Source organism: Suricata suricatta, chromosome 11, assembly GCF_006229205.1.
Source record: "Suricata suricatta isolate VVHF042 chromosome 11, meerkat_22Aug2017_6uvM2_HiC, whole genome shotgun sequence".
Lineage (NCBI taxonomy): Eukaryota > Metazoa > Chordata > Mammalia > Carnivora > Herpestidae > Suricata > Suricata suricatta.
In genome coordinates, this window is record NC_043710.1 from 68,940,736 (window position 1) to 68,954,556 (window position 13,821).

General features: G+C 37.6%; 1 protein-coding gene across 1 annotated transcript in view; it reads left to right on the forward strand.

The window, feature by feature from the left end:
* TYR (tyrosinase) overlaps positions 1-13,821 on the forward strand; it is a 96,793-nt gene that overhangs the window by 63,342 nt on the left and 19,630 nt on the right. The window lies entirely within an intron of this gene.

Below are 13,821 nucleotides of genomic sequence, written 5' to 3' on the forward strand. Positions count from 1 at the left end.
CCTCTCTTAATGTTAATAAAAAACAGTTCTCATTATTTAAACCTATTACCCTTTAGCTACAAGATTATGCGTGTATTACATTAATTGATTTTTGGATGTCAAACCAACTTTGAATTCTTGGAACAAATCCCACCTTGTTATTGTGTATGATTATTTCTATATGTTGCTGAATTTGGTTTAGTAGAATTTTGTTGAGTATTTTAGATTTATATTTATAATGAATGAAAAGAAAAAAAAAGTACATTACACACAAATATGAGGGGAAAACAGTCAATAGAAACTGTGCCCAAAAAAGTATAGATATTATTTCTAGACACATACATTGATCAACTTTTTAAATATGTGAAATGAGCTAAAAGAAACCATGCATACAAAACTAAAGGAAAATATGAGAATGGTATCTTACTAAATAGAGAATATGAATAAAGAAATAGAAATTGAGAAGAGTCAAATAGAAATTTGGAGTTGAAAATTTGGAGTTGAAAGGTATAACTGAAATAAAATATTAATGAGAAGGACTTAGCAAATTTGAGCCAGCAGAATAATCATTAATCTTGAAGGTCATACAATTTAGATTAATCAGTTTGAAAAAGAGAGAGAAAAAGGAGTGTCTGAGTGGCTCGATCAGTTAAGTGTCTGACTTCTGCTTGGGTCGTGATCTTAGTTTGGGAGTTTGAGCTCTGCATCAGGCTCCATGATGATAGAGCAGAGCCTGCTTGGGACTCTCTCTTTCTCTCTTTTTCTCTCTCTCTGCCCCTCCCTCACTTGTACTCACTCTCCTCTCTCAAAATAAATAAACTTAAGAAAAAAGAAGAAAAACAGAGAGAGAAAAAAAGGAAAAACAGAACCTAAGAGAAGAAGGGACACAATCAAAGATATCAACAAATGAATAATAGAAGCCTCAGAGCAGAAGAGAGAAGGGAGCAGAAACAGTATTTGAGAAAAAAAATAGCCAAAACCTTCCAACATGTGATGAAAAACACTAATTTATATCTACAAGGATCTCAACAAACTCAGAGTAGTGTAAATGCAAAATGATCTACCAAGAGACACATCATGGTAAAAGTGCTGAAAGCCAAAAGCAAGGAGAACATCTAGAAAAATCAAGAGAAGTGACCTATCACATAAAAATGATCCCCAATAAAATTAAAGATTGACTTCCCATCAAACAGAAAACAGAAGATTGACATATTCAAACTGCTGAAAAAAATATTGTGAATCAAGAATTCTATGTCCAGCAAAATAATCCTTCATAAATGAAAGAGAGGTGCATCTGGGTGGCTTAGTTGGTTAAGTATCCAACTTTAGCTCAGGTCTTGATCTCATACTCTGTGAGTTCAATCCCTGCATCAGGCTCTGTACTGACAGCTCAGAGTCTGAAGCTTCCTTCAGATTCTATCTACCTTTGTCTCTGCCCCTCCCCACTAGCACTCTGTCTCTTCCTCCCTCAAAAATAAAATAAAAACCTTAAAAAAAGAAAGGGAAATTAAAACATTTCCCTATAACCAAAAACTAAAAGATTGTATTGCTAGTAGACTTTACCTACAATATTGCTAAAGGGAGTCAGGCTGAAAAAAAAAAAGGACACGATGCGGTGACTTAAATCTACATATAGAAATAAAGAGCAATGGAAAATATATCAAAATAAGTAAATATAAATGTTCTTTCAATTTATAACTTATCTTTTATATCTGATTAAAAGGAAAATCCATAAAGCAATTATTACAAATCTAGTTAGTGGGCATACTATATATATACGTGTGTGTGTGTGTGTGTGTGTGTGTGTGTGTCTTGTTTGAGACATTACCAATATAAAAATGAGAGAGTGCCCTCCAGGAGCAAATACTTTACATAATATTAAAATTAAGTTGGTATTAATTTGAAGTAGATTGTTATAAAATGTCAGTAGTAATCCCCAGGGCAATCACTAAGAAAATAATGTAAGATAGTATAGTAAAAGAAATGACAAAGGAATTAAAAGGGCAACTAGAACATATATTCATTATAAGAGAGGTTGCAATGAAGAATTGAGCAACAAAAAAGACATAAGACAGCTATAGAAAAAATTAACAAAATGGCAGGAAGAAGGACTTCCTTATCAGTAATTACATTAAATGTAAATAGATTGAGTTCTCTAATTAAAGGCAGAATTTGGCTAGCTGGATTAAAAAAACAAAAATGACCTCAACAAGTGTTGTCTAAAAGAAACCCACTGTAAATACACAGACACAAATAGGTTAAAAATAAAAGGAAGGAAAAGAATTCACACACAGAGTACTCAAAAGAGATCTGGAATAGCTCTACTAATATCAGATTGGAAAAAAAAGCTTTAACCATAAAAGAATCGATCAGTCAAGAAGGACAGATACCATATGTTTGCACTCACAGATCTAACAGAACAGGAGAAACCTAATGGAGGACCAGGGGGAGGGGAAGAGGGAAAGAGAGTTGGGGAGAGAGAGGGATGCAAAACCTGAGAGACTACTGAATACTGAAAACAAACCAAGGATTGAAGGGGGAGGGGGAGGGGGGAAGAGGTGGAGGAGATGGAGGAGGGTACTTGTGGGGAAGAGCACTGGGTGTTATATGGAAACCAATTTGACAATAAACTATTTTTAAAAAAGAATATATGAGAATTATAAATATATATGTACCTAAGAACACAGTAACAAAATACATGAAGCAAAAATTGACAGAACTGAAGGGAGGAATACACAATTTAACTCTAATGGATAGTTAATATTCTACTTTCAATAATGGATGGAATAACTAAACCAAACATTAGAGAAGAATAGAATATTTTAATGTACATGGAACATCCTCCAGCATCAATCACATTAGACCATGAGTCTTAAAATTTCTAAAAGATAAGAATAATAAAATGTATGATCTCCAACCACAATAAGAAGAAATAAAAAGTCAATAACAGAGATTTGGAAATGTTATAGATATATAGAAATTAAGCAACATACTTCTAAATAACCACTGGGTTAAAGAAGAAATCACAAGAGAAATTAGAAAATACTAAAAGTTTAACTAAAAGTTAAATTAAAACAAAACAGAAGCTCCTAGGTGGCTCACTTGGTTAAGCAGCCAACTCTTGATTTCAGTTGAAGTCATGATCTCCTGGTTTGTGGGATCAAGCCCTGCATCAGGCTCTGCTGACAGTTTGGTGTCTCTATCTGCCCTTCCCCCACTTATTTTCTCTCTCTCTCTCAAAATAAATATTAAGAAAAATTAAAACAAAACACACAAAAACATATGGGATGCAGGAAAAGTGCTACTTTTATAATTGTAAGTCACACATTAAAAATAAGAAATATCTCAAATTAATAACCCACCACCACCATTAGAAATTAAAAAAGGAAGAGCAAACTAAACCCAAATAAGGAGGAAGAAATAATAAAATATACTGGAAACAGGAATAGGAATTAGTACTATAAGGAACATGACAACTATGGAGAAAACCAATAAAACCAAAAATTCATTCTTTGGAAAGATCAACAGAAATGATAATCCTTTAATTAAATTGGCCAATAAAAAAAGAAAGAAGACTCAAATTACCAAATTCAGGAATGAATGAAAAAGGAGCACCTGGTGGCTCAGTTGGTTAAGCATCTGACTCTTCATTTCAGCGCAGATCATGATCTCACAGTTGGTGAGTTTGAGACCCAGGTGGGGCCCTGCACTGACAACATGGAGTCTGCTTGGGATCCTCTCTCTCCTCTCTCTCTGCCCCTCCTCGGCTTACATAGTCTGTCTGTCTGTCTGTCTCTCTCTCTCTCTCAAAATAAATAAGCTTTTAAATATAATAATAAAAATATAAGACCAATAGTGCAAAAGAGGACACTACTACTGAATTTGCAGAGGGAATAATAGATTCTGAGGGAACACTATGAACATTGTAGAGCAACAAATTAGCATTCTGGATGAAATGGGCAAATTACTAGAAACACATAAATTACCAAAACTAACCCAAGAAGATATAGATAATGTGAACAGAACCAGTAAAAAGTAAAAATATTGAGGCAGTGATTAAAAAAAAAAATATGAGCATCTAGGTAGTTCAGTCAGTTAAGCATCCAACTGTTGATTTTGGCTTAAGTTTCATAGTTTGTTGGATCAAGCCTCACGTCTGGCTCTGTGCTGATAGTGAACAGCTGGGATTCTCTCTCTCCTCTTCTCTTTGCTCTTCCCCCACTGGTGCATGTGCTTTCTCTCTCAAAATAAATAAATAAACATTAAAAAATTAAAAATAAATCCAAAAAAGAAAGTTCCAGGATCAAATGGCTTAACTCATGAATTCTACCAAGCATTTAAAGAAGAACTAAGCCAATCAAAGTCTTCCAAAAAATAAAATATGAGGAAACATTTCCTAACTTATTCTATGAGGCCAGTATTACCCTGATAGCAAAGTCAGACAAAGCTATCACAGAAGAGAAAACTGCATAATTATTATTATCATCATCATCATTATTTTACAGAGAGAGTGCCATTGGAGGAAAGTGGCCAAGGCAGAAAGAGAGAGAGAATCTTAAGAATCTAATGCAAGCTTTGATCCCACAACCCTGGGATCATACTCTGAACTGAAATCAGTGTCAGATATTCAACTGATTAAGCCACAAGGTACCCCAAAACTACAGAATTATATCCTTTACAAAAATAAATTTAAAAATCCTCAATAAAATCCTGGAAAATAGAGTCTATCACTATATTATAAGGTTTAGACCATGACCACGTGGGATTTATTCCAGAGATGTAAGGTTAGCCCAACATATTAATATAATAGAAGGAAAAAAACACATGATCATTTCAACAGATGAAGCAAAAGCCGACATTCTCTCATGACAAAATAAACACTTATCAAAGCAGGAATAAAGGGAAACTTTATCAATTTGATGACAGACATCTATGAAAAAGTACACTTAATGGTCAAAATCTGAAATCATTTCCCCTAAATTTGGGAACAAGACAAGTTTGTTTCCCCTTGCCACTCTTACCTAGCATTATACTGGCAGTTTTATCCAGGGCCATTAGGCAAGAAAAAGAATCAAAACTGTCCAAACTGGAAAGGAAGTAAAACTACCTGTGTGTGCAGATGCCATGATCTTTTATATAGAAAACCATAAAGAATCTACAAAAAAAAACCCAAACCAATAAGGTGGGGGTGGAGCTAATGAAAGAGTTCAGCAAAGTTGCAGGATACAAAATCAATGTACAAAAACATAGTGTATTTCTATATACCAGCAATAAACAGTCTGAAAATGAAATTAAGTAAATAATTCCATTTTCAGTAGCATCAGAAAGAATAGAATACTTAGGAATAAATTAAAACAAAGAAGCACAAGACTTGTACACTGCAAACTACAAAACTCTGTTGGATAAAATTAAGGAAAATCTGTATAGAGAGTCATCTCCATTCATGAACTGGAAGACTTACTGTTAACATGTCCCCAGTCTCCAAATGAATCAATAGATTCAAAGCAGTCTGTCACGTGAGTAGAGAAAGGGCCATGATTCAAGTGCATCACCCATGATGCTGTGTGAAATAAGTCAGACAGAGGAAGACACATACCATAAGATCTCACTCAAATGAGGAATCTATAAAACTAAATGAACAGATAATCCAACAAACAAACCAAAAACCAGAAGCAGACTCCTAAATACAGAGAACAAACTGGTGGTTGCCAGAGGGGAGCGGGCTGCAGAGATGGGCTAAATAGGCACAGGGGATTAAGAGGTAAAACCCTCCAGTCATGAAACAGAAGATTTTCTTGAATAAATGCTTGTTCATTCAAATATTTCCAGAAATTTTTAATTGTTGGGATTATTTTTCATAATTTTTACCATTATATTTGTTTTGTGAGCCAGGTCCACAGAGCCTCTCCCACTGCCCCTCAAGCAGTGGAAATACAGAACCCTTTTATTTTTTTAATTAAATGATGGCATTTCAGTATGTAAAACAAATACAAGTAGAACTGCTCTAATCGTGAGTAAGCCCATTCGAATGGCAAGGCCTCAAACATTGCCATGATTTTAGGCTGCCCATTTACCAACTCCTGGCTAGATGACAGCATTCTTTCAGGTGCTAATATGTGTCATATTTAATATGTGCATAATATGTGATTTCTGCATCTAAGAAGCCTTATCTCTCCTTTCTCAGGAAAAGCCCTTTTTCCAAAGTGCCATGTTGCTTTAACAGAACATTCTCCCTTCCTTCTCCCTCATATGAATCCCCAGTAAATTATATTTATGTGTTTAGTGCATATTTTTTTCAAACCTCTCTGATCCCTACATCAGCTTTGAGTGCAAACTCATTAATGAGGTAATCAAATCTCTGAGAAATTCTTAGATTTTTTGAGTAATTAGATCTAGTAATATGTTCTTAATAGCTAGAGATCAAACATTCTGGACACAAAGAGAAAATGATAAAACCTCATTGACACAGGTAAGCTCAACTTTAAAAGGAAACAAGGAAATCCTAAGGGGATAAATGGATACTAACCTTCACTATCTAGGAGCATATAAGGAGTTGAGGGAAAGGCATCAGACAGGAAATTCATTCCTCTGGCCTTTGAAGAGAGGAGAGGGGTTGTCAGCTGGGCCCAAGGAAGAGTTTGCAAATATGGCTGCCATTTGTTCTGTCCTTCTGAATTCCTCTCTTCCTCTCTCTCTCTGCGATGTGGCTGTGGATTGGAATGATGTCCATGACTCCTGTTTCCCTTGATGTTCCCTAACATCATCCTTCTTATTTCTTGAATTTTACTTCTGATCACTTTGGGGTAAACAGGTAATAAGTGGTAACAAATGGGACATTTTGAGATTTTCCGAAGTTCTCGCTGCCATAAACTAGTTGGTTTCTATCCTGGACTCTTCCTGAGATGGTATGTGGTTTGCTCCTTTGATCTTCTACCCTCAGCTGTTCATTGTTTGTTTCAGAAGGGGTTTTTCTAGAGTCTCACCTTTCTACAGATCATTCCTTAGCACAGAATACAGGGAGTCTTCCTTTTGTGCTTACTCTTCCCTTAACAAAGACGCAATACAAACAGAGTAACAGATTTCTCCTTTGCCTAAAGTGGCAATTTATATTTTTGACCAGATTGGGTGACACTCCGATTACTGAACTTTGTAAGAAATACATTTGTCAATTTTTCCCTATTGAATAGAAAACTAGAGGAGTAGAAAAGAGACTTGGAAATAATGGTAGATAAAGATTTTTGGCTATAGAAAGAATAAAAGGGGTTAGATGGATATATAACTATTACTTTAGAGAAAGATACACAGAAAATAATATTTTTTTCAATCCTTGATTCTTTTCATGAGCTCCTTTCTTCTACCAGTCAGACTCATTTGTCGTGATTAAGATGTCAGGTTTTCAGCTTCAGTTGAATTTGCCTTCTGAAGGATGTTTTACATTATCTTCTTTGTTCATTAGGCTAGACTTGAACACATTATAATTTTCCTCATTTAAATTTCCAATGATATCACCATTATTGCTCCATAAATTATTTGTGTATTTGTTTTCTGTATGTTTCTATAATTGTACATCATAAATATTCTTAGGCATGCATGAAATATTTGCTGTTCACTGGAAAGAAGCATTTGAATTCATACTGAATTTTTCTTCTGTCAGATGGCATTCCTGGTGTTCAAACATTTGTGACCTTCTTTGCTTTCTTGTTTCATTTACAGACAGTACCTTCGGTTTCTCTTACATTGTTAGTATAAGCCCTTGTTACTTAGTTAACCCATGTGCGTTATTGGTCTCTTTCCTCTAATCTCTCCAACAAAAATCCATCCTGGGCAACAACACTTCCATGTACATCTCTCTGTGCACAACTATTTTTTCCTGTCATTCACCTTCTCAAATGGCAGCAGTGACTCTGATTACATATGGAATAAATTCAAATGCCTTATGGTAATACCTATAGATTTTTGCTATTTTTTTCCTGTCTGTCCATTTTTCTCACTATGTTTTTCTTTATTCAGATATACCAAATGAATGTGTTTTTTTTCACTTAATGTTTTTCTGGAAAAGAGCTAGAGACCCAGGAGATATACAGGCCAGGTATGAATATTAAGAATTGGCTCATGTCCTATTAGTTCAAAGGTGAAGAATGAGGTTCTTAGTGGTTTTTATTAACAAGGACTCATAGAAGCTACAAGGAAAATAAAAGATATCCTATTCCAGTAGAGAAGCAGTGAGAATTGATTAGCAGAATTATAGCTTTTGTGCAGCTGAGAATCAGGGGATCTCTAGGCTGAGAAGTAGGCTATTCAATGAAAAAAATAATTCCATAATGTCTCTGAATTTCCATCAAACAATACCAATTTTTTGTGAGGCTGAAAGCATTAGAGGTGCATCTGAAGGGCCAGATGCCAAAATAGTAGTATTAATCCTTTTGTCTGGAGGAAAGAACTTTCAGTACAAATAAAGGCATCTCTATCTGTGCAGGTAATAGATGTGTGGTGAATTCTCCACTGCAATCCTCAGAGGCAGGTAAAATCTATCATGATTGGGGGGAAAGTAGTGAGGCTGTTAACATCACATCAAAAGCAGATGCCTACAGCCTAGAGACATGGTATTAAAAGCACAATTTAGAGAAAACATTGGAAACCACAGAGTTGTCTGGTGCTCATGACAACAATGCTGGGTTAGTCGAATGGTACGTACACTAATTTTGCCTACCTTGAACTTGGATTACTGCTCTTGCCATGAATGATGACTTTTATTCTACAATACTTAAAGACACATGTCCATGTCAGATAAAGGTCCTAGAGCTAGGCTATAGTAAAAATACTATATATAAATATACATACATGCAGTATAAGTAGCTTACCTCCCTAAAATTTTCTATGGGAAGGAAGGATTCTGCCTTTTGAGACATTTTATCTTGTACTTTGCCATATATACTTCCTACAATTACCTGTGTGGGTAGATACTTAATAACTATTTGTGAAATATATATTTGAAAAATATGTTTGTATATAATGTATTCTAATTCCCATGGGACAGATTCTAGCCTCCTTCTGGAATACTTATTAAATAGTTATTATTAGCCAACTGTGTACAGGCTCAACTTTACATTTTATGGATACAGCAGTGAATAGATTAAGCTTTCATTTTTAAATTTTTTATATTTTGAGAGAAAGCGAGCGAGCATAAGCAGGAGAGGAACAGAGAGAGAGAGAGAGAGAGAGAGAGAGAGAGAGAGAATCCCAAGCAGGCTCTGCACTGTCATCCCAGAGCCCAATATGAGGGCTCAGTCTCATGAATCTCGAGATCATGACCTAAGCTGAAATCAAGAATCAGACACTTAACTGACTGAGCCACCAGGCACCCCATACTTTCATTTCTAATACAAAATTCCAGACTTTTTCACTCACAAGCTCTTTTCCAATATTCCTTTTCTTTTCCTGACTAAATTAGAAAATGGGCAAATTACGCAGGTTCACTCTGTTTGCAAAACACACAACTGGAAGAAGTTGTCACGGAAAGTGCCACGTGCAGCAAGACTGAGTCTGATTCCTGCTGCTACATTTATTAACCAAATGAACTGAAGAAAGTCATTTAAACTCCTGCTTTTTGTTTGCTCCATTTTTGTGTGTTTTCATGTGAATACTGTGGGGAGGCAATGTTTTGCTAAGGCCCGGAACTGGTGCTACAGTGAGGTTGCCTGGCTTTGAAGCCCCATTCTGCCACCTGCCACCTACTAGCTGTGTAACCATGTGTATGAGTCTTATCCTCTTCATGCTTTAGTTTTCCTATCTGTGAAATAGGCATAACTGAGCAACTGAACATTCCTCATAGGATTGTTTTGTGAATTAAATGAGTTCCTATATGCGAGGTACTCTGAGCAGTACCTGGCATATAGGAAGTGTTGCATAAGCTAATTCTCATGACTGCTACTGTTACTAATCCTCTCTAGCAGTATTGTTGGAGAAATAATATTATGTTTATTAAAATCCTCAGCATTATGCCAGATATGTAACTACTTAATAAATTGGGTGGGGGGCACCTGGGTGGCTCAGTTAGGCATCTGATTTTGGCTCAGGTCATGAACTCACAGTTCGTGAGCTCAAGCCCCATATCAGGGTCTGTGCTGACAGCTCAGAGCCTGAAGCCTGCTTCAGATTCTGTCTCCTTTTCTCTCTCCCGCTCCTCTGCTCATGCTCTGTCTCTCTCTCTCTCTCAAAAATAAACATTAAAATTTTTTAATAAAAATAAATAAATGGGAATGATTACTGAATTCATTGTTTTTTTTATTATTTTACAAGCCTCAGAAACATAACTGTAATGAAGAATAGTAGGAAGTAATGGAAAAGCTAGTGTGAAATGGACAGAAATTCTGTAAGAAATAAGGGCAGCATAGCTCTCTTAAGAAAAGTCATAGCTGTCCACATAAATAGAAGTTGTCTTATGCATTGTTGGCACACCGATACATTATAATCACCAGTGGGTGGAAATCATATACATTGACATATTATTTAGTATTGTTGTACCCAAGTTTGTAAAATCGCCCCAAAACAAGCACCAGAGACTGCTAGGGAGACCAAGTCACGCCTGCAAAAGCAAAGGGCCTTTATTACAAGCTTAAGCTCGGGCTCACAGCCTCCACCCGACCCGCTGGCCACGTGGAGAGAGCCCCGAACAAAGGCAGGGCAGGGCCTTTTATGCCTTTGGGAGGGGGCTTTACAGGAAATGATGACAGGTGTACAGTGATCCAATCCCTGCCCCCCCATCAATACTGGCAGTTGTGGGAGCCAATCACAATAGTTGGAGTATTGACCAATCAGACTGGGCCCAGGATGCCCCACGTGGGGTGTGACTAGGCCCGCCTCTAGAAAGGTCAAAGGTATCAGCTGGCCTCTCCGGATTGGGCGCCGCAGGAGTTGTCCCTCCTTAAGGTGCGCCCTTTCAGGAGAAGCCGGCGCCTTCCCCTTTAAGTACAGGGGACAGCTGGATCGGATCTGCAGCAGGAGGGGGACCCCCCCGGGGGACACCCCCTTCCCCCCCCCAGGTCCCGCTGCACTGGCTGCTGCCAGGCGCATTTCTACCACAGCAGTGTGCCACAACTGGCTCCGAGAAAGCTGGGAAGGCCCAGTGGGGAGGGCCGGATCGGACCTGCGTCCTTACAGTATAATATATAATAATACACATATCCACTATAATATTTCTAAAATTCAAATTTAATCATAGTCACTCCTTACCTAAAGTGCTTACGTAGTATGTTAACTCTCAGGATCAATCCAAACTACTTCCATCTCCCCCTGTGCGGTGGGCAGGCCTCTCACAACCTGACCCTTCTCACCTTTCTGGTTTCACTCCCTATTAATCCTGCACCACTCTACATTCCACTCCCACACACTGAAAAGCCATTTTCAGTTTTCAATTAGATCAGTGCCCAGGCTCCCTGGGGGTCTCTGCTTTGAATGGAAAGCCTGGGGGGGGGGGGCGGGTAATCTACTCATCCAGTTTAAATACCATCCCTGCTGTGAAACTTTCCTGGACTCCCAACAGTTTCTTGCTCCTGTTGCAACCCCACAGGTTATATACAGATGCTTCCAATTCACATTGCTTTGAAATTTTATATCTCTTTATTACAACACAGAGTAAGATCCATGAGGATAGGGATCATTCTGATCCATCATCATTGGAGCTTGACAAGTAGTGGGTAAAAATATTAATATTAATACAATATAAATATTAATAAAATTATAATTAATACAATATTTAATGAATAAATAGGCAATTAAGTGAAGGGGCAAGGGAAGCTTTAATGTCGCCAATTCCCTGGGAAGAGCACTGAGAATCTGGAAGTCTATCAGTAATATCTATTAAAAGCCAAATAAGGGGTGCCTGGGTGGCTCGGTTGGTTGAGAGTCTGACTTCAGCTCAGATCATGATCTCCTGGTTCGTGAGTTTGGGCCCCGCGTCACGCTCTGTGCTGACAACTAGCTCAGAGCCTGGAGCCTGCTTCAGATTCTGTGTCTCCTTGTCTCTCTCTGACCCTCCCTGCTTATACTTACTCCCTCTCTCTCTCTCTCTCTCAAATGAATAAAACAGTAAAAAATGTTGCCCTTTCAGGTACTTCTCAGGGACCACTCTGAGCAGCTGTGCAGCCTGGCTCATTCAGTTTGGGTGTAACTTCTGCCTAATGCAGTGTCTCTCAGTCCTCAATGCACATTCGAGTCACAGGGGGAGCATGGCAGCGAGCTTTTAATTCTCTCTCAAAAGTGTTTGTAGTAGGGTGTCTTGTCACCTAATGACACCCCTAAATGTGTATACAAAACAGAAAAAACAATCTCCAAAATTGGCTTTCTCAGAGTTCTTGTTTTTTGGTTCTTTTTGGTTATCACCAATATTTTGGTTCTTACACTAACATTCCTTCAAATTTCATCATTCACTTAAGTGATTTTAATCTGCTTTTCATTCCCTTACACATGCCCCAAGGTCTTGTCTGCCCTTCCCTCAACTAAGCTAAGAAGTTGTGGGGCATGCATTTAAAATTATAGTCAATTGCAGTTGGCCTTGGTTGAATTTCTTAGCTGTGGAACAGGCTTTCCATTTCCAGGTAGGTATCTCTGACAATCTTTGTTCTTAAAGTGTCCACTTCTTTTAAACGTGTGATTTTTCAGTAAAACTTTCCAAATCCTCCTGCAATGAGCTCTATCATTAGGCAGGTGCATGAAGAAAAGAATCTCTGGGATACTGTTATTTCAAACCCAGAGAGAGGCTCCAAGATTTTAACAGGGGTCTCAGTGTAAGAAAGTCATGCACCTATTACCTTGTTACTTCCTTTGAGCCTCCAAAGTCAGCCGTTGATTCATTTAATTATGCATTAATTAAACATGGTTATGACAATTCCTTGTTTAAAATCCCCCAATGGCTTCTCATAGATTTCAAAATAACACTCAGACTTTTTACCTTTCTTAACATGAATAAAGGCCCTATATGTAGTTTTGGTTTAGCTACACGTACCCACATACATCCTTCCTTCCAGCCCTTTTGAACTATTTGCAAGGCCCAAGAGCATACTCTTGTTTCTTCAGGCATGTGCTTTATTCTTTCCTAAAGTGCCCTTTCCCATTTATTATTTGCCCAGGCTTGTGCTATTCATTTTTCAAGTTACGTACAAGTGTCACCTAAAACAGGGTGACTTACACAAAAGCACTGTGATGGTTAATTTTATGTGTCAACTTGACTAGACCACAGTACCTAGCCATTTGGTCAAACATTCTAGATGTTTCTTTGAAGGAGTTTTTAAAGATGATATTAATATTTACATTGGTAGACTCTGAGTAAAGCAGATTACTCTCCATAATGTGGGTAGGCCTCATTTAAATAAATTAAAGGGTTTAACAGGGAAAAACTAACCTCCCCGAGCAAGAATAAATTGTGCTAGTAGACAGGCTTTGTACTTTAACTGTGTCTCTTGCCTCATCTCTGGCCTGCCTGCCTACCCTATAGATTTTAGATTTGCCAAGTTTCTACAATCATGAGACACTCTATTACTCTATCTTCCTCTATTTTTTTCTGTGTCTCTTTGTCTTTCTGTCTCTCTTTCTTTCTGTGTTTGTGTACACACACACACACACACACACACACACACACACACACAGACACACGCACCCTATCGGTTCTGCTTTTCTGGAGGACTCTAATACATCACCCAGCCTCTTCTGAACCAGATGTTATCTCCTCTGTCTTTGTTCTCCCAAGATGTCAATGGCCCTGTTTCTCCAATGTTATTCCAACCATACTGTGCTGAGTGATTGATTAGAGTGCAACTCTTTTGTGAATGAGACTCCTCACTTGAC